Genomic DNA, 19,337 nt, shown 5'->3' with positions numbered 1-19,337 from the left:
AGTAGTGGGCTCATCTTGCATGCATTGTACTACAACTCCTAACATGATTGGCACAACACCTAACAAGGTTGGAATCTCCTAATAGGGATTCAAAGTCTCCTAATAGGTACTCTTTGTACTAAATTTTATAGTAGACTCCTAACAGAGTCCATCTATGATTGGAGGATTGCAATATCTAACTTACACAAGGCCAAATATAGAAAATACAATTGGAATTGTTGCAAGATTCCAAGCTGATCCTAGAGAAGCACATTATGCAGCAGTCAAAAGGAAATTTAGATATCTAAAGGAAAAATCTAAGTTTGGATTATGGTATGATATATCTAATGATTTCACTCTAAGTGCTTATACTAATGTAGATTGGGTAGGCAGTATGGATGATAGCAAGAGCACTAGTGGTGGAGCCTTCTTGGAGGTAGATTTTTTTCTTGGCTAAGTAGGAAGTAGGAATATACATCACAAAGTACACTAGAAGTAGAATATGTTGCAGCAAAAAACAATTTAAATCAAGTCATTTGGACAAAGAAAATGCTAAATGATGTAAGGATAGAAATCAATGAATCTATGTTATACATTGTGACAACACAAGAACAATAAATATGTCTAAGAATATAGTGTTGCATTATAAGACTAAGCACATCTCTATTAATTATCATATGTTGAGAGAGAAAGTTGTAGAAAATGAGATTAGATTGGAGTATGTGAGCACTAAAGAGTAGATTGCAGATATATTCACCAAGCCTCTTTCTAAAGAGACTTTTGAGTATTTGTGAGGTATGCTTGGGGTTATGCCCCTTCCTACATTAGAGTAGAAGATGTAAGACTGCATCAGTCGAATGTAACAAAGCACAATTGTTGTCTAGAATAAATGCTGATGCTTCGTATATGGGGGAGTATTTGTGATGGAAAGTCATCTAGAACTCTTATTGGATGTCATTCTAAATAGAGTCTTTGGACACTCAAGCTAAGAAAGAATTAAATGTTGTAGAGTTTGATGTAGTAAAGTTGGTTGCTGAAACCTTTGACATTGATGTCAATGGGGGAGAAGTTTGGCATGAAAAATAGTATGCATAATAGTTGGAGAATCTTGGCATGAGTATAATATGTTTGGAAGAAGTACAACATGGAATGAAAGTTTGACAAAAGCACATCGAGGTATATCAATGGGGGAGAATGATTGATGAAGAGGATTTGAAAAAATGAATAGTCTTTTGTTGGTATTCTTGGAACTAGATGTTTTTCATCTATTTTTCCATTAATGTCAAAGGGGAAGATTGTTGCAACCATGAATTCCAATGATATTCCTATAGGGGAGTATTGTAAATATGTTACTATGATGATATATTACATTCATGATTGACTTTGTCATTAATATTAACATAACATTTTTCTATGGTATCTAACAAAAGAATAGTGGAAAGATCTAGTTGGTAAGGATATCCAGTTAAGTATTATAACTAAATGAGGTTATGGGAGATACTTCTGAGTATCTGGTATATGCAATTAATGTCAGAAGAAGAAATGATTAGTCTAGAAGAAGTTATGTAAGTTTTGGTGATGTCTGTTCTGAGATAGAGTTTACAAAGGCATGTTCTGGTAAACTTATTATATCTCTTAAAAAATTTGATATTCCAAGGATCAAGGTTAAGGACATGAAGAAGACATGTTGATGATGACATGGCTAAGTTCACTCATCTTAATATTATGTGTACAGAAAGATATTCAAGTTTCAAGGAAAAAGATTAATGTTATTGCTAAGTGTAATGTGTTCTTAATGTGGTCCTATAATAATTAATTGAGAAGGTCTAACAATTGACTCAAGGAGTTATTTTATGGACTTGGAATAAAGGAAGGACATTTTCCTTTATCAAGGATGACATGAATTGTAAGAAGAGAGAGAACTAAATGAGAATTTGAGAAAAGCATTGCAAAAGTGAAGGAAACTTCATTGCCAAGGTTTTGCTAAGTGATCCAAGGCTTGATGTTTGGATCTGAGGTTCCTGACCTGGTCTACAAGGTTTGATAGTGATTGGTTTGGTTGAAAGAATAGAGGAAGGAAGAACATAATAGTAAATTAGATGATTGAGCAGTGAGCTCTTCTTGTAGTTGAAATTGCATGTTTAGGTAGTGGGCTCATTTTGCATATATTGTACTACAACTCCTAATAGGGTTGGAATCTCCTAAAAGGGATTCAAAGTATCCTAATAGGGACTCTATGTACTAAATTTTGTAATAGACCTCTAATAGGGTCCATCCTCTAACAAGGAATATTTATATTATTATATCATATTGTGGGTATCATTCACACTAGGGTTTTCCTTCTAATCAAGGGTTTCCCTAGTTAACATATCTGGTGTAATTGTCTATGTGCATCTTATTATGGTTGTTGTTTACTTTGGTTGAATGGTTAAGTTTTTTTAAAGAAAATGAATGTTTTAATTATTAGATAACTGATTCATGCCCCCCCACCCTGCCTCTCTTAGTTATCTTGGTGGACTATATACATTGATTATGAAGCTTTGGGATTTTATCCTCCCTTTCTATATTGGGGAGTGTGGAAGGAAAGGAATGATAGGGTATTTAGGGGTAAGGAGACTAACCTTGTCTAGTTGTTCTATATGATCAAGCATCTGGTGATTGAGAATATTAGGACTGTTTCCCAGATAGATTGGGAAGAAAAGTGATTCAGAAATGGAATTTGGATGGGTTAAGTGTTTCTCAAAATGGGAATAATCTTAAGGATCTAGCTAGGTGGGATTTCCCTCCTCAAGATTGGTGTAAGATTAATTTGGATGTGGCCTTAAAGGGAAACCCTACGATGGCGGGCTATGGTTTCATCATTAGAAACATGATTGGGGATAGTATGGGTGTGATGGCCATCCCTATTGGGGAACAAATGAATCATGGCATGGAAGTTAGTACTACTCTCTATGGTCTTGATCATGCCAAGAGTATGAATTTGGACAACATTTGGATAGAGGGAGACTCCCTCAATATTATTAATCATCTCAATAAAGTTAGCAATCCTTCTTGGATAATTCATTATATTATTTGTAAGGCCATTTTTTTAATTAGCTCTTTTTAGACTTGTATTATCACTCATAACTATAGAGAAACTAATCATGTTGCTGATTGGGATGCGGATATGGCTTGCAAAAGTAATGAGAAGTTGATTTGGAATCAAGTTTATAATATCCTTTTCAAGGGAGTATCCTTGATTGAGTATGATAAGGTAAGAAGTAGGAAAAAATGGTTTATTAATTATGAGTAAGACTATAAGAATTAATTATTACTTGGGTAGATTTAGAGAGGCACATATTATGATTAGATGGGAAGATACTTTTTATTCATTTCCACATAGATTGGGGGCACATTTATGTATCAATTCCCTCTACTTTAATATCAACACTAGGATTTTCTTTATAAAAGTGTACCCTAATATTGTTAAAATCTACAACAATTTGAAGAAAATGAGAGGAAGGATAAAGAGGGTCGAACTAGCTAGTTGTAAGGACTAGAAAAAGAAGAAGGAGGTTTGGGATATTCTAGAACAAGGGGAAGTTTACACATTTTATGGAGAAATATTAAACATAGTAACCCTTCTATTATGCACCAATTCATTAAAATGTGGAAGGATGGTAGAATTTTGGTGGGAAATTAGAGAATGGAGGTTATTGAGGACATCATAGCAGAAGCTATGGGCCTTGACATAGAGGGGATCAACTTTTATAGAGACAAGAAGCTTTCAGATCAGGCTGTAGAGGAATTTGTGGAAATGGCAAAGGAATAGAATAGATTGGCTAAAATCAATAATTCTTATTTTATCCTTGGTTCTATATCTTTCATGTGGAGGTTTTTCATGTTCCTTGTTATTGAATACTTAAATTTGGATGTCTGCTTTACTAAGATATTTGGGTGCCACTTTATTATAGTGAACCATTTTAGGCATAGGGTTAGGCTTAATCTTCCATTCTACCTTAGGCAATCATTGAGTACTACAATTTTAGCTATTCAAAATGATCCTAAGGGTGACCACAATTATCACAAGGGTTTAATGGTGCTAGTTATGAACCTCCTTAAATCAAAAAAATAGTGGATAAACCCTAGTTTAGTAAGAAAACTATGGAATGTGAAATAGAGGGGAATGAACAAGATGAGGGATTTTATGAAGACACAAAGGATGCGATTGAGGAGATTGAGTTTAAGAAGTGGAAAAAGCTAGAGCTTGTATCCATCTAGGAAGAAAAGGAAGATGGATGCTAAAGGGCATGTGGAGATTGATTATGAAAGAGATAATGTTGGTGGGGCGAGGATGACCTTACTCATAACAAGGAAAATGATGGCCAAGGGTTTTTGAAAGGGATTTTTGAAACCTAGGGCTAATAAATAAGGAGATTAGTAGTTTGTAGATGCAGATGTAGGACATTGTTAGAGAATTTGACCGGCTCAACAAAACTACTAGAGGGGAGAGAACTTTGGGACAACATATTGATAAACTTTCTGAGGTGATTGGTAATGTTGAAGATGTCAAGGATTCAATGAATTGTGTTGCACCCCTCAAAGCCAAAATAGAGCTCTAGATCAACTAATAAAAGGTTTCTAGACAAAGATAGATGGTTTGGATAACGAAATGGTTAATATAGAGAAGATGGTCAAGAAACTAGCAAATTATAATTGCTCTATTATGAAGACAGTGACTGACAACATTAACACTCTCTTGAACAAATTTGAACAAGGGAAAGGTCAAGGTTCCAAGGAAGTGAAAGATGATCAAGGACCTAGCAAGTGCACCAAGGCCAACTCGAAGAAGATAGAGGGTGTCGAAGCCAAAGAAATGGATGATCTAGAGGCATCTACAAAAAACATGAATATCCTTTCTGATTAGGCATTAGTTCTATTGAAGACCTTTAGTTATTTTTGTGTTGTCTTTTTTCTTTCTTTTTGCTATCTTTTCTAGCTTGTTGTTCTTAGCTACTTGTTGTGGCTTGTTTTGCACTTGTTTTTAGAAGATCTTTCAACCTTATCATAGGCTTTATGCTAATATTCCTTATAGGATCAATAAAAAATTCTAATAACTCCAACTATTTAACCACATTAAAAGAGAAAATATTCCACCCAACACCATTTCAATTAGAATGTGTTTGACTTGGGTTCAATAGATTTTGACTTCAATATTAAGGGAAAGGTTATGTGGGAAGCTTAAGGACTTGTTGTCTTCTTCCAAAATGAAAGGTAGTGTGGGGCTATAAGATGATTAACCATGGTCTAGAATTGGACCATATCAATATCCTTAGGGACACTAGCTATTTGTAAATACTTCCATAGGATCTCTTTGAGAATAGGGGATGGATCAAGAAACTCAAAGATCAAAATAGGAGTGGAGGTGTATTGAAGTTGATCCTCTTGCTTGTCTGACTTGATAGAAGTAGAAGCTTATTTAGAAGAGGACCCCACATTCTTAGAACTATTTTTCATTGAAGAGGTTGGACCCTTAAGCACATTGTTATGTTGACTCCTATTGAAAACATTTAATTTTTCCATATTTGAAGGAGGGTTAGCACCCCTAAGTATAATCATAGGTTTATGACCATTAGAAGATTGAGATTGCATGGAAGAAAAAATACCTCTTGAGATCACTCCAAGTGACTCATTAACATTTGAATGATAGCTTCATCCATTATTTTAGGCCTCACCATGTTAATAAACCCACTCATAGGATCTAGCATATGTATGATGTTATCATTGTCTATATAGGTGTAATCGATCTTTGCATCCCCTTTTTATGTTTCTCCCTTCTCAAATTTAGGAAGAAATTTCTTAAAAGCTTTACAATAAATTATTTTAAGAAGATCATCAACTCTAACCTTTTTCTCATCAATTAGATCTTGAATGACAATTTCATATAATACTCAATTTTTTGACCTTTGTTCCTATGTGACCACAATAATGATTTTCATTCCACCATAGAGGATTCACTCTAGGATGATAAGGTTTTTAGTTGCTTAGAAAAATTATGATCTTATTTGAGACTAAAGTTTTGAGTACCACATCATAAGTTTCCCCTAAAGGGGTGAAGTCACTCTTGAGTTTAGGTGTCCATGTTTTAATCTTGTTGGCATCACTATAATTTGAAGCTTCTTGTTCCTTAGTTTCTTTAATGACACTAGCCAAATTTAAAATGGGCTCTTTAGACTTAGGTCCATAAAAAACCCCATTATTGACAACATTCTTGGTTTTGTTCCATGCTTTATTCTTATCTTTTTTGTGGCCATTCTAATTGTTAGACTTGTCTTTGTTCAATGTTATTTCTCCCTTCTTAATTGCAACATCCTCTATGTGGAAGGCAATCTCAATCATGTCATTAAATGTAAGGAAGAATTTATTTCTAAGATCATAATGTAACTCAAGTTTCATGTTGTTTATATAGATACCAATCCTCCCACTTTAAGGAAGTTATCAAGGATATATAGAATGTAACTTACTCCACCTTTTCAAGAAGGTAATAGAGGGTTCGCCTAGTTTTTGTTTAATGTTTCATTGATCAATTATTATGATGGGATGTTGAATGTTCTAAGAATAGTGTTGAACCTTTTCCTCATCAATCAGATCTTGAATGGCATGTTTCAATTTCATACAATACTCAATTTTTAGACCTTTTTTCCTATGATGACCGTAATAATAATTGTTATTCCACCATGGAGGATTCACTCTAGGATGATAAGGTCATTAGTTTCTTATAATAATTATGATCTTATTTGAAATTAAAGTTTTCAGTATCGCATCATAAGTTTCCCCTAAAGGGGTGAAGTCATCTTGGGTTTAGGTGTCCATGTTTTAGTCTTGTTGGTATCACTATAATTTGAAGCTTCTTGTTCCTTAGTTTATTGAATACCAATAGGAAAATTTAAAATGGGCTTTTTAGACTCAGGTCCATAAATAACCTCATTATTGACAACATTCTTGGTTTTGTTCCATGATTTATTCTCTTTTTTTTTTTTTTGTAACCATTCTCATTGTTTTTGATAACATAAACAGGTATGAAGGGATCCTGAAACCCATAAGTTTTACAAAAAATAAGGCTGACAATAAGCAAAAGAAGCCCAACCAAAACAAAGGTCCAACAGCTGAAAAAAGCCCAAAGGCCCAACCCAAAAAAAAGGCTCACAAAAAGGCTAGAAAACAAACAAACAAAAGCAAACTACAGAAAGCCTATCCAAAAGCCAAAAGCTAGAAAGACGAAAATACAAAAGACAAGAAAACTAGTCTTCATTAATCTTCTCCATTTCCTGCATAGTCTGAGCTTCCTTGACTATCTTTTGTTGCTCCTTTTCCATTTGATCCTAGACCTTCTCCATGCCCTAATCCATACTGGTGAATGTACTTATTGTGGCCTTGTCATCATCCGGCCTGGCCTTATCCCTGTTCTATCCTCCCTCCTCCACCAGGAAGCCCCTATCCTTAAGTTTACCAGCAAGGGATTGGATGTTGTCATTCATCAAACTTAGGAGAGAAATCATCTGACTTGCTAGGTTGTGGTTGTAGTTTTCAAGATTTCTAATTCTCCTTTCATTTAAGCTTTCTTTGTTACCATGGTCCTCCTGGCTGTCAATACCTGTCTTATCCTTAGTACTTTCCATCTAGGATACCCTTTCTCTAACTTCCTCCAGCTCATGGAAGAACCATTTGATTGATCTGAAGTTGTCAATCATACTACTACGAGCATTATTTAGAAGGTTCATTCTAGTCTCCCTTGCATTGTTTGAAATGGCTAGGATAGCTAGGTCTATGAGCTCATTGAGCCTAGGCTCCTCCAGGTTGTCCACCAAGATTTGAGGGTTCATAACTTCCCTAAAAATCCCCATAGTAGCAGTCCTCACATTGAAAATTTTCCAAGCCTTTCTTCTATTATTGACCTGCACTTCTCCCTCGTTCTCACCAGTGATGAAATTCACTTTTTCCTCTAAAGGAGGCTGAGACTGGATAGGGGAGAGGGGAAGAGGAATAGCATCCGTCCTCAAATTTCTAGTCTCCTCAACTATCACTACCTTCCTCTTCTATTTTTTCCCAAGTTTCTCCTCTTCCAACTCCTCCTCTGACACATTGTCAGAATCTTTCGTTTCCATTTCCTCCTCCTCCTCAACATAACTCTCTTTTTCTTGAGCTTTTCTGTGATCCCTAGGGCTTTTCTCACTAGGAGTTGTAGCTGTGGACTGTTTCCTATCTTGACCTTTTTTCTTCTTTTCTGAGGTAACATTCTCCTCCTCCGAGCTAATGCTCTCAATGTCATTAGAGTTTGAAGAAGAGCTAGAGTTGCCTTTGTCAACATCCTCAACTTGAGGAGGGTTATTGCATATAGACTGAGCTTTGAAATGCTCATGGATGAGGAGCAATAAACCCTCATGCAAAGCAGGGTTAACAGTGGCTTTCTTCTTGAAACTAGAGATTGCCTTGTTCATAGAAGTGAGAAGGTAAAAGGGAATGGAAATTCTACTCTTATGGAAAAAATGATTTAAAATCACAAAATGATGAGTTCTGACTCGATCAAACCTAGGGTCCAGGGTAACATAATCAATGAGGGCATATAAAACATACCTCCAGAACTTCTTTATAGTCTTTATCACATAGAAAGACTCTTTCTTTTCTAGCTTGTTCATCTCTACAAAATTTTTCGTGAACTCCTTGACTGCATTGGACTAAAGTTTCTTGTCCCTGTAGAATTTGAAACCCTACATAGAGATACCAGTGACCTCCACAACCACCTCCTTTGTGATTTGGAAAGAAACCCTATTCACCTTGACCTTGCCATTGTTCCACGAGTTCACCATGCTATTGGTGACCTCAAGGTCAAAACCGTGGAGTTTCTTGAAAAATTTTGCAACCCTGCCCTTTTCCAGTTTTTTCTAGACTTTGCCCATATTCTTCCACTTCTCCACTTCACCCATCGGCTCCTTTCTACTCTGTTCTCCAGTCATGACATCCATTTTTTCTTCAACTATTCTCATGAGCCCTAATCTCTGCAATTTTTTTCCAGCCAAGATTTTGGTTCTGTTTCTATTATTGGGTTCGTGATCATTTTCCTCTCTAATATAATAGCAAGTGAAAATGATAACGATCCTCCAAATGTGTCGAAATGACAAAAAAAGTCTCTTGAGATTACAAAAACTAAATAACTTATTATGGCTCGTGCCAACCTCTAATCTTTCTTTATTAAACAGGATAAGAGTTAGAATGACCCATACTTCCGTGGATTTTCTCCAGCTTGATTAGTGACTTAGCATCCATCAAAAAATCTTTTTTGGAATGCCAGGTTATCTCTTTTTCTGCTCCCACCCCTTTGTTAGTGAACCAGTCAACAACTGGGTTTTCTTCTCTAAACACATGAGTGACGTGGACCTTCTCAAATTTTGTGAGGGCAGCATGTGTCTCATCAATTATATTTGCAATCAACCATGAGGGGGGGGGGGAGATTCCATTAATATTGTTAATTATGTTTTTGGAGTCCCCTTCAAGCCAAAGTTTGGAAATGCCAGCTTCAAAAGCCAGCTTTACCACACTGCATGTGGCTCTGGCTTCAGCCAAATGATTGGTCTGGGTTCCAAGCGATAGAGAAAAGGCCGCAATCCCCTCCCCAAAACTATTTCTTATAATTCCACCACTTCTAGAGGGGCCTGGGTTTCCCTTAGAAGTGCCATTGAAGTTGGCTTTTGACCACCCTTCCGGGGGTAGAATCCATCTGGCATCCTATCTTTTGGGATTCCTGTCTTTTCTTTAACCGTCTTCCTATCCCCTATATCAACTTCCCCCTCCTTCATCACTTGAAGGTTTTCTTTTATGTTTTTCAAAATCTTCCTTCCCAAAATTATTGTTGGCTCCTCTCTGTCCCTAAAAATTCTGTTGTTCCTTTCCTTCTAGATGCTCCAGCAGAAGTGAGGCAAAAACTAGGCATAATTATCTTGCCGACCTTAACCATTCTCATTGTTAGACTTGTCTTTGTTAAATGGTATCTCTCCCTTCTTAACTATAATATCCTCTATGTGAAAGGCACTCTCAATCATGTCATTAAATGTAAGGAATATTTTTTTTCTAAGATCATAATGTAACTCAGGTTTTATGTTGTTTATATAGATTCCAATCTTCTCACTTTTAAGAAGTTGTCGATGATATCTAGAATGTAACTTCCTCCACCTTTTCAAGAAGGTAATGGAGGGTTCATCTAGTTTTATTTTAATGTTTCATAGATCAATCATTATGATGGGATGTTGAATGTTGTAAGAATAGTATTGAAAAAATATTTGAATAAGTTCATCAAAAGAATTGAATGGAGGTGTGATATTTGTGAACCATTCCATGGATAGACCATTTAAAATCCTAAGAAAGAGCCTCATAAGGTATGTGTCATCATGCATAAAATCCATGCCAAAAGCATCAAATTTTCTAACATGGTCATGTGGATCACCATTCCCATCATATTTGTAATACTTAGGGATCTCGACATCCCTCGCAAAAGGCATCATGTATATACCCTTATCAAATGGTAGAGAACATACAGACTCAATAGAAAATGATGACTTTGGCTTTTACTTTTATTTTACCATGCATGACACTTTGTTTTGAAATTCTTGGAGTTACTTCTTCATAATCTATTTTTTGATAGGTTTTTTTTTTTGAATCAATCTATCCATGTCAAATTTATGGGAGAGTTTCAACTGTCTAGAAGTTGTGCATGAAGTATTGGTCACAATTTTTTCTAAGGATTTTAACATAAGATTTTGGTGAAAGGCTATCTTATTGAAAATTTAAGATTTCTTCTTCGATAATTTCAGGTTCTATGTCATTATCATGTTGAGATCTATGTGAGGTACCCCTAGCATGTGAAGATCTTGGAGAATAAAACCCATTGTATTGTGACAAAGATCTAGGAGGTCTATTGTATAGTGAATCTCCCATTTGATTTTTTTAAGTCATCATGATGGATGTAACCTTGATGATCTTCCTTTGTGACTAACTGTCATTGGGACTTGTGAGTGATCTACACCCTTGGGGTAATTTGATTTAAATTATTGCATTAGCTAGTTGATTATGCTTATGCCTGGGTTATGAGATTATGATGTATTTGGTGGTTTCGATGAGCTTTGTGCTAGTAGTTACCTAGATTAATGTGGCATCATGATGTCGTTCCATGATTACCCTAAGATGTGAATGGCGGTTACACTATGTATTATTTGTCCTGCTGCACTTGACTAGGTTCATGCATTAATGTCTACTCATGTGTTTGACCATGTTGACTTATGTACTTATTGTTCCTTAATTTCTCTTGAGTAACTAGTTATTAATTCTATTATTAGATGCTTAAAATAATTGGATATTTACCTTATTCATTTTAATAATTTATGCAAACTGGGCTATTTAAATGAAATTATTTAGATGCTTTAATTATGTGGTTTCACATAATTATTGCTTTGAATATTATTTATTTTGCATCTACACTTGATTTGTGTTTATTTATTGTGAAGGACTTATACCCTGGTAGTGGTACATGGAGTTAGCAACCATACCTTTCATGTTGAGCCAAAATCATCCGTGTATGGGTGATTTATCCTTGTTATGTTATTTTAACCCTCTGATAATTGGTAAATCCTAATTCATAATGCATTATGTGATTAGACCCATGAGTGTGTGTGTGTGTGTGTGTGTGTGCGTGCGTGTATTTAGGATTTTGTAGTTGTCATGGAAAAGATTAAATTAAATATTGTTTTAATGGCTTAGAGGGATCTTATTTAATCATTATTTTATTGCCAGCTAACTTTCCATAGTTAAATTCCAATAATTGGAATCGCTTGATTTGTTTTGAGAAAGGGGCCAATTAGTTATTAAGTTATTTAAATAACCTAATTTATAGGTCACTTTGGAAAAGTTCTTATACAAGAAAAAATGAACATAATTGTTCACTTTTCACTTTGAATTTCATGTTTTGAAGAGCAAAATGTTCAAACCCTCTTCGAGTTGAAATTAAGATTTATTCATTGCAAGAGTTTGGTTCGGTAGATCTTCATGAGGTCAGTCTAGTTGGATTTTTACTGGGGTTTCTCCACTTTCCCAAATGTTTCAACCGACTTGGTATGGTGTTCATTTATTTCTCCCCAGGTTTTTACCAAATGTGTGAGGTAGGGCTTTGTGGTTTAATTAATTTAGCATATTTTAATCCATTCTTTAAATTTCTAAATGTTAGGGAGTAGAGAACTAGTGTTCCCCTTGTTAGAGTAATAAAGTATTTTCTTATTAATTAAATCATATTGATTTAATAATTAAGTCACTTATTATCTCTAGTATACTTAAGCTAAACTTTGGGCATATATAATTAATTTTTTTATTAATTATTATGATGCAACCTAGGTTAGTTACTTGTTAGGGTTTTGATCTCCTTTTATATGAATTTATATCTTTGTAAATTTATTAATTCATTTACATTTAATTATGGAATCTTCCCTTTTTGCTCATCAAGAATGTATCATCTATGGATTTGGGAATTCTAGCATCCATAATTTTTGCTTCTCTCTTTTTGTGATAGGTGTTTGCATGTAAGTGATTCTTGGGAGTTGTGGGGTTGATCTTTCATCAACTTTTGCATGGTATTAGAGCTCCAAATCTTCATGCCTTTGTTCTATTTATGAGAGGGTTGGCTTGACTTTCATATATATGTTTTTTTTTCTTTTAGAGGGTTTCATTTTTTAGAGTTTGTGTATTGGATCTAGGGGGTCACCTTTTTCGATACACTTTGAGCCCAAACAGACCTCATTGTTGAGCTTAGAGTACCATATTTTCATATAAAATTTGTCCAATTTGGGCACATTTTCTGAGGCATGCAATTTGATGATTTTTTAGCATGGAAATTTTTTACAATTGGCAAAAAAATTGAGATTTTTTGGTATGAAAATTGAAAATCTTTTGTAAGAATATCAAGATTTTTTGACATGTAAAGTGAGATTTTTTGGCATGAAAATTGAGATTTTTTGGTACAAAAATTTAAAAATTTGGCACACAAATCGAGATTTTTTGATATGAATATCAAGAAATTTTGTATAAAATTGTCACGCTTCTTGAGGTAATTTTGATATTGGTGGGCACACATTCTGATGCATTCAGCATGGATCCCAAGGTGCTAATTTTTATTTTATTTTTCCCTTCCAACTCATTTTTGACCTACATGTGGTTTTTTAGCCCTAACTTGCTTATTTGGACTCTATTTTTTGTAAACAAGATATTGTTAGAAAGCTGGTTCCAAGTCTATTCTGGTGGTGTAAGTTATTTTTCAGTGTTGGTGCTTTTTTATGACTATTTTGGCTATCAAAGTTAGGAGTTTTATTTTCACTCTAGGAGACATATCTTGAGAGATTATATTTTCCAGTTCTAATCTAGGCACATCCCATTCAAATTTTTTCTTTTTTGCATTTTGGTGGATATCTTAGTTGCTTTAGGTTTTGGAGATTGATTTTTTTGCTTCAAATATTTTTCATGGGTTGCACTATCTCTTGTATCAGTCTTATGTCTCTTTTGATCTTTTTTGACTTCCTTTTATAGTATTTTTGCAAATGCACTGAGATAAAGTGTCACTCTATTACATTTTAGGATATTTTACATCTTTTTATTTTGTTGTACTCACAGTACATTATAAAGTGCCTTGGGGGGTTTCATGTTGGCCATATTCACCATCTTCCTTTTTCAAGTGAGTGTTCCTTCTACAACATTAGCCTCATGATGTGTCGATGGCATGTGCTATTATAGGTGTTTGTACTTCTTTTACACTCTCAATGTTCCTTGTTCTTCTTACTATAGGAGATATTGCATTTAATTTCATTGTTCATGTCTTACCTCTTAGCATTATAGGGGGGTTATGTTGGTTCTATTGCTTTCTTTGTTTGATGGAGTAAGCTATGTATTTAGTATTTGATCCTATGTGCTAAGCAATTGTAGTGGCTAGATACCTATGCATTTTGGTGAGAGAGATCATTTACCATCTAGACATTCTTTCATTCCTATTTTTTGAGGCCATGAAGATACCTTCCATCTTTAATTGATTAGCTCTTCATACTTAATCTTTTCTACTTGGTCATGTTCTATAAAATGGAGGTTCTTCAGATCAATAGTTTGGCAGTTTTTGTAGCTTCATATTGCAGTGGTGTTCTTCATGATCATCCTTTTGTTCCTATCTTTTGGAACATTCTTTCCATCTCTTTTTTAAGTAAGGTTTTTCCAGTGTCATTTTCTCTATTTGTCCTCTTTTTAGAGATTTAATTGTGCTTGGGTACCTCATTAGGCCTTGTTTCTAGGATCTAATTCTTCTTTCAGTAGTAGTTTCTAGGTTTTTGGCTACTCCTTGAATTTATCTTGTGGTGGGGGGGGGGAGGGGGGAGGGGGGGGAGGGGAGGTGATGTTAGAGTAATAAAGTATTTTATTTTTAATTAAATCATATTAGTTTAATTATTAAGTCACTTATTATCTCTAGTTTACTTAAGCTAAACTTTGGGCATATAATAATTAATTTAATTAATTATTATCATGCAACCTAGGTCAGTTAGCTATTAGGGTTTTGATCTCCTTTTATAAGGATTTATATCTTGGCAAATTTATTAATTCATTCACTTTTGATTATAGCAATTTCTCTTTTTTCTCATCAAGAATGTCTCATTTGTGGATATAAGAATTCTATGTAGAAGTTGTGAAAGCCAACTTTACTGACCACCAAGACCACCTATATGAAAATAACCCATTGAAGAGAAACCAAAGGAAAGCTAGGGCTTGGACAATCTCAACAGTGTGAGAGAAAATATATTCCAACAATGAAAAATGAAATTGCTGTCCAAAAATGCAGTACAAGAGCTTGTTTATAAAGGCCTCTAGGATGCTTCTAGAATGAGCAAGAAGGAGCTAGGAGATAAGCATGACAACTTGTAGACACCTAAATTTTTCCAAAACTCATTCCTAGCCAATTAAATAAATATTCATTATTTATTTAATTCCCCTGCCTTAATTATATAAATTTTTTGTATTTATTTAATTACATTTGCATTACCTTGATTTAAATAAACTAAGGCTTATCTAAATCCTAGCCTTTCCTTGATTTAAATAAACTAAGGTTTATTTAAATCCTAACCCATCTCCTTTAATTAAGTACTTTTTTTACTTAATTAATTCCTTTCCTAATCCCATTTGGAATTAAATATTACATTTGATCCTATTTGAGCACATGGCTCCTACATTTAACCCTCACCTAACCTCACTAGCCTACCTAACCCATCATGCTAAACCTACCCACTTACTAATCATGCTTGCTTTGCATAATCATCCTAGCTAATCACCTCTTAATCCTAAATGTGTGAGGAATCCTCACACATGTGTGAGAGATGTTCACACTTCCCTCATCCCTTATGTATTGCATGCCTCTTGCACACTTGTCCTCTTGCATGAGAGTCAAGTTGTCTCACACATGTGTGAGAAGCCATCCTTCTCACACCTCTTGCACACTTGTCCTCTTGCATGAGAATCAAGTTGTCTCACACACGTGTGAGAAGCCATGCTTCTCACATCTCATTGATCATGTCACCATCAAAGGTTGCTCACACATGTGTGAGTATATTTCCCCCTTTGAATTGGTCAAAACCCTAATCCATGTGGAGTCTACTTGGCCTCCACCTCATGGACACCTCATTGATCCTAAGAGATCCTAGCCCTCCATCTTGCATTCAATCTCAACTATCCGATGTATCCATTTTCCTATAAATGGAGAGCCCTCTCCTCATTTTCATGAAGCACTATCTACCTCATTGTTATGTTGTAGGAATAGTGAGCAACCACATCCCATGAGCAAGGAAATCATCAACCACTTGATGATTTCATGAGGTTTTCATAGTGTTATTTTGGTTTCATGTTATGCTTTTTACATGTTTATCTTGCATATTTTGAGGTTTGCTTAATCATGTAGGAAGATGCATTTAGTTGCTTAGTGTTATTTCCTTGATTACATTTTAATAACACATTTTAGTGTTATTCCTCTAATCAATTCATTTCTATCCATTATATGCATTCATTCATATCACATTCAATCTACTTCTTCCAACTCACTTCAATCAACTTCATTTATCCTCTATTTCAATCAATTTTCCCTTCTTCTAATCCATTCACATCACATCAATTCTACTATCATCATTCTTCATCCTATCAACATCATTCTTCCAATCTCATCCACGTTCATTCTTCTATCTGTCATAAAATCAAAAAATCACTATGCAATCAATACTAATCCAATCAATCTAATCTTGCACTCTTGTACATCAATCCTTAATCAGTTCATCAATTTGACCCAATCAGTTGATAATCCATTGACCATATTCAAACATCATTATCATGGGATGAATCCTTCCCAATCCTTGGATGTGCATTATGCTTAGCATTAGCTTTGCCATCCTTAATCAATCATTATCAATCACTCCATTCATGGGTTTTCAGCTTGACTAGGGGCAAAATGTTGGTTTGCTTTTGGTTTTTTGTGCATGATTGCTTGTTAATTGTATGCATTAGTATTTTTTGCATTTACTATGGTCTTTGCATCCTATTGTCCCAGGAATCCTGATCTTCCATATCATGGTTTCATAAGGCATATGGTTGTATTAGACCCCTTTTTATCACGTACTTGACACATGGTCATCTTGGTTCCTCATACCTTGGTGCATAGTGTCGAATACAATATCAAACTTAGGTTGTACACACCATTGCAGCATAACTCCCTTCCATTTTGAGAGAACATCCATGTTCTCCTAACCCGCATGTCCTCTCGAGGGGGCATACCCTTCCATCCTCATCATCCTTTCTCATCCTCTCATGACTGGGGCATCATGCTACTAGTCTTATCCTCCTAGCCACTATATTTTATTCTTCTTTGATATAACATTACTAATGCTATATCAAAGAGGGGCAAAATGTAGACACCTATATTTGTCCAAAATTTGTTCCTAGCAATTAAATAAATATTCATTATTTATTTAATTCCCCTACCTTAATTAAATAATTTTTTCATATTTATTTAATTACATTTGCATTACCTTGATTTAAATAAACTAAGGTTTATCTAAATCCTAGCCTTTCCTTGATTTAAATAAACTAAGGTTTATTTAAATCCTAACCCATCCCCTTTAATCAAGTACTTTGTTTACTTAATTAATTCCTTTCCTAATCCCATTTGGAATTAAATATTACATTTAATCCTATTTGAGCACATGGCTCCTACATTTAACCCTCACCTAACCTCACTATCCTACCTAACCCATCATGCTAAACCTACCCACTTCCTAATCATGCTTGCTTTGCATATTCATCCTAGCTAATCACCTCTTAATCCTAAGTGTGTGCTCACACATGTGTGAGGAATCCTCACAGATGTGTGAGAGATGTTCACACTTCCCTCATCCCTCATGTCTTGCATGCCTCTTGCACACTTGTCCTCTTGCATGAGAGTCAAGTTGTCTCACACATGTGTGAGAAGCCATCCTTCTCACACCTCTTGCACACTTGTCCTCTTGCATGAGAATCAAGTTGTCTCACACATGTGTGAGAAGCCATGCTTCTCACACCTCATTGATCATGTCACCATCAAAGGTTGCTCACACATGTGTGAGCATATTGCCTCCTTTTAATTGGTCAAAACTCTAATCCATGTGGAGTCTACTTGGCCTCCACCTCATGGACACCTCATTGATCTTGAGAGATCCTAGCCCTCCATCTTGCATTCAATCTCAACCGTTCGATGCATCCATTTTCTTATAAATGGAAAGCCCTCTCCTCATTTTCATGAAGCACCATCTACCTCATTGTTATGCTGCAGGAATAGTGAGCAACCACATCCCATGAGAAAGGAAACCATCAACCACTTGGTGATTTCATGAGGTTTGCATAGTGTTATTTTGGTTTCATGTTATGCTTTTTACATGTTTATCTTGCATATTTTGAAGTTTGCATAATCATGTAGGAAGATGCATTTAGTTGCTTAGTGTTATTTCCTTGATTACATTTTTATGCAACACACAACTAAGCATACATCCATGAAAAGTGAATTATCCTCCACATAGACGAGAGGATAAGTATGACAAGGTAGGTGCAAACTCCTGTGTTATAAACAAATCAACATGTAAGAGTACACTTACTCTTAGATAAAAAACTAATAAATAATACATTTAACTAAGTAAACTTAAGTAAAGTGTAAATAATAATAATTTACACTAACACCCCCCTTAAGTGCAACTTAGGGGAATGCACTTAAGCTCATAATAGATATGATGAAATGCATAATAGGTCCTAAAGACTAGGCTATGTTAGGTACCCATGTACAAATGCAAAGAAATGCAACCTTTGAAAATGGAGAAAGAGGGGAAACCTCATGGGAAAAACCCTCCCCCAAAGAAAGGTAAGTACAAACATGCTAAAAAAACATGAAGGAAGGAAGGGCTTAACAAGACCCCCCAAGGACAACTTCTATAACCCCAAGCATAGACCACAACTAAAGATAGCATGGCAATGCAAAAGGTTTGATGAAGATATCATCAACCTGTGCATCAGTGGGAATGTACTTGAGAGAGATAATGCCATCCTAAATTAGCCAACGGATGAAGTGCATATGTATTCCAATGTGTTTAGTGCACTTATGCTCCATCAGGTTGTGAGAAATATGAATAGCACTCTGATTATTGCATCAAAAAATAGTGGGATGATCAAGAGGAAAACCAAACTCAGTCATTAACTATCAAAGCCATAAAATCTCCTAACTAGCAAGCATTGATACCTTGTACTTAGCCTCTATAGATGAAAGTGAATGAGCATGCTACTTCTTGCATGACCATGTAATAGGACCAGAGCCAAGATATAAAACAAAGCCAAAAGTAGACTTTCGATCATCGACATCACCAACCCAATGTAAGTTAGTGTACCCAACAATGTGAGGAGTCCCTAATAGTAATGAATTCCATACATAAGTGTTCCCTAAATGTATCTCAAAATGCACTTGGAAACTTGCTAATGACTCTCATGAGGCTCCTAGGAAAATTGAGAGACAAGACCAATTACAAAGGAGAGATTAAGATGAGTGTGTGTTAGGTACAACAAGCTATCAACCAACTCCCAGTACAAGGTGGTATCCACTATAGGTGAAGAGAAAAAGGTAGAAAAGTTTAAACCTAATCGAAAAGGTGTTGGAGTAGGTTTTCAATCAAGCATATCAAAGTGGAGAAGCATTTCAAGTGCATACTTCTGCTGATAAAGAAAAATCCTAGAAGAGGACTAAACAATCTGGA

This window comes from Cupressus sempervirens, chromosome 7 (assembly GCF_028749045.1).
Source record: "Cupressus sempervirens isolate cs-2001-9-10 chromosome 7, ASM2874904v1, whole genome shotgun sequence".
NCBI lineage: Eukaryota > Viridiplantae > Streptophyta > Pinopsida > Cupressales > Cupressaceae > Cupressus > Cupressus sempervirens.
This window is presented reverse-complemented; position numbering follows the sequence as displayed.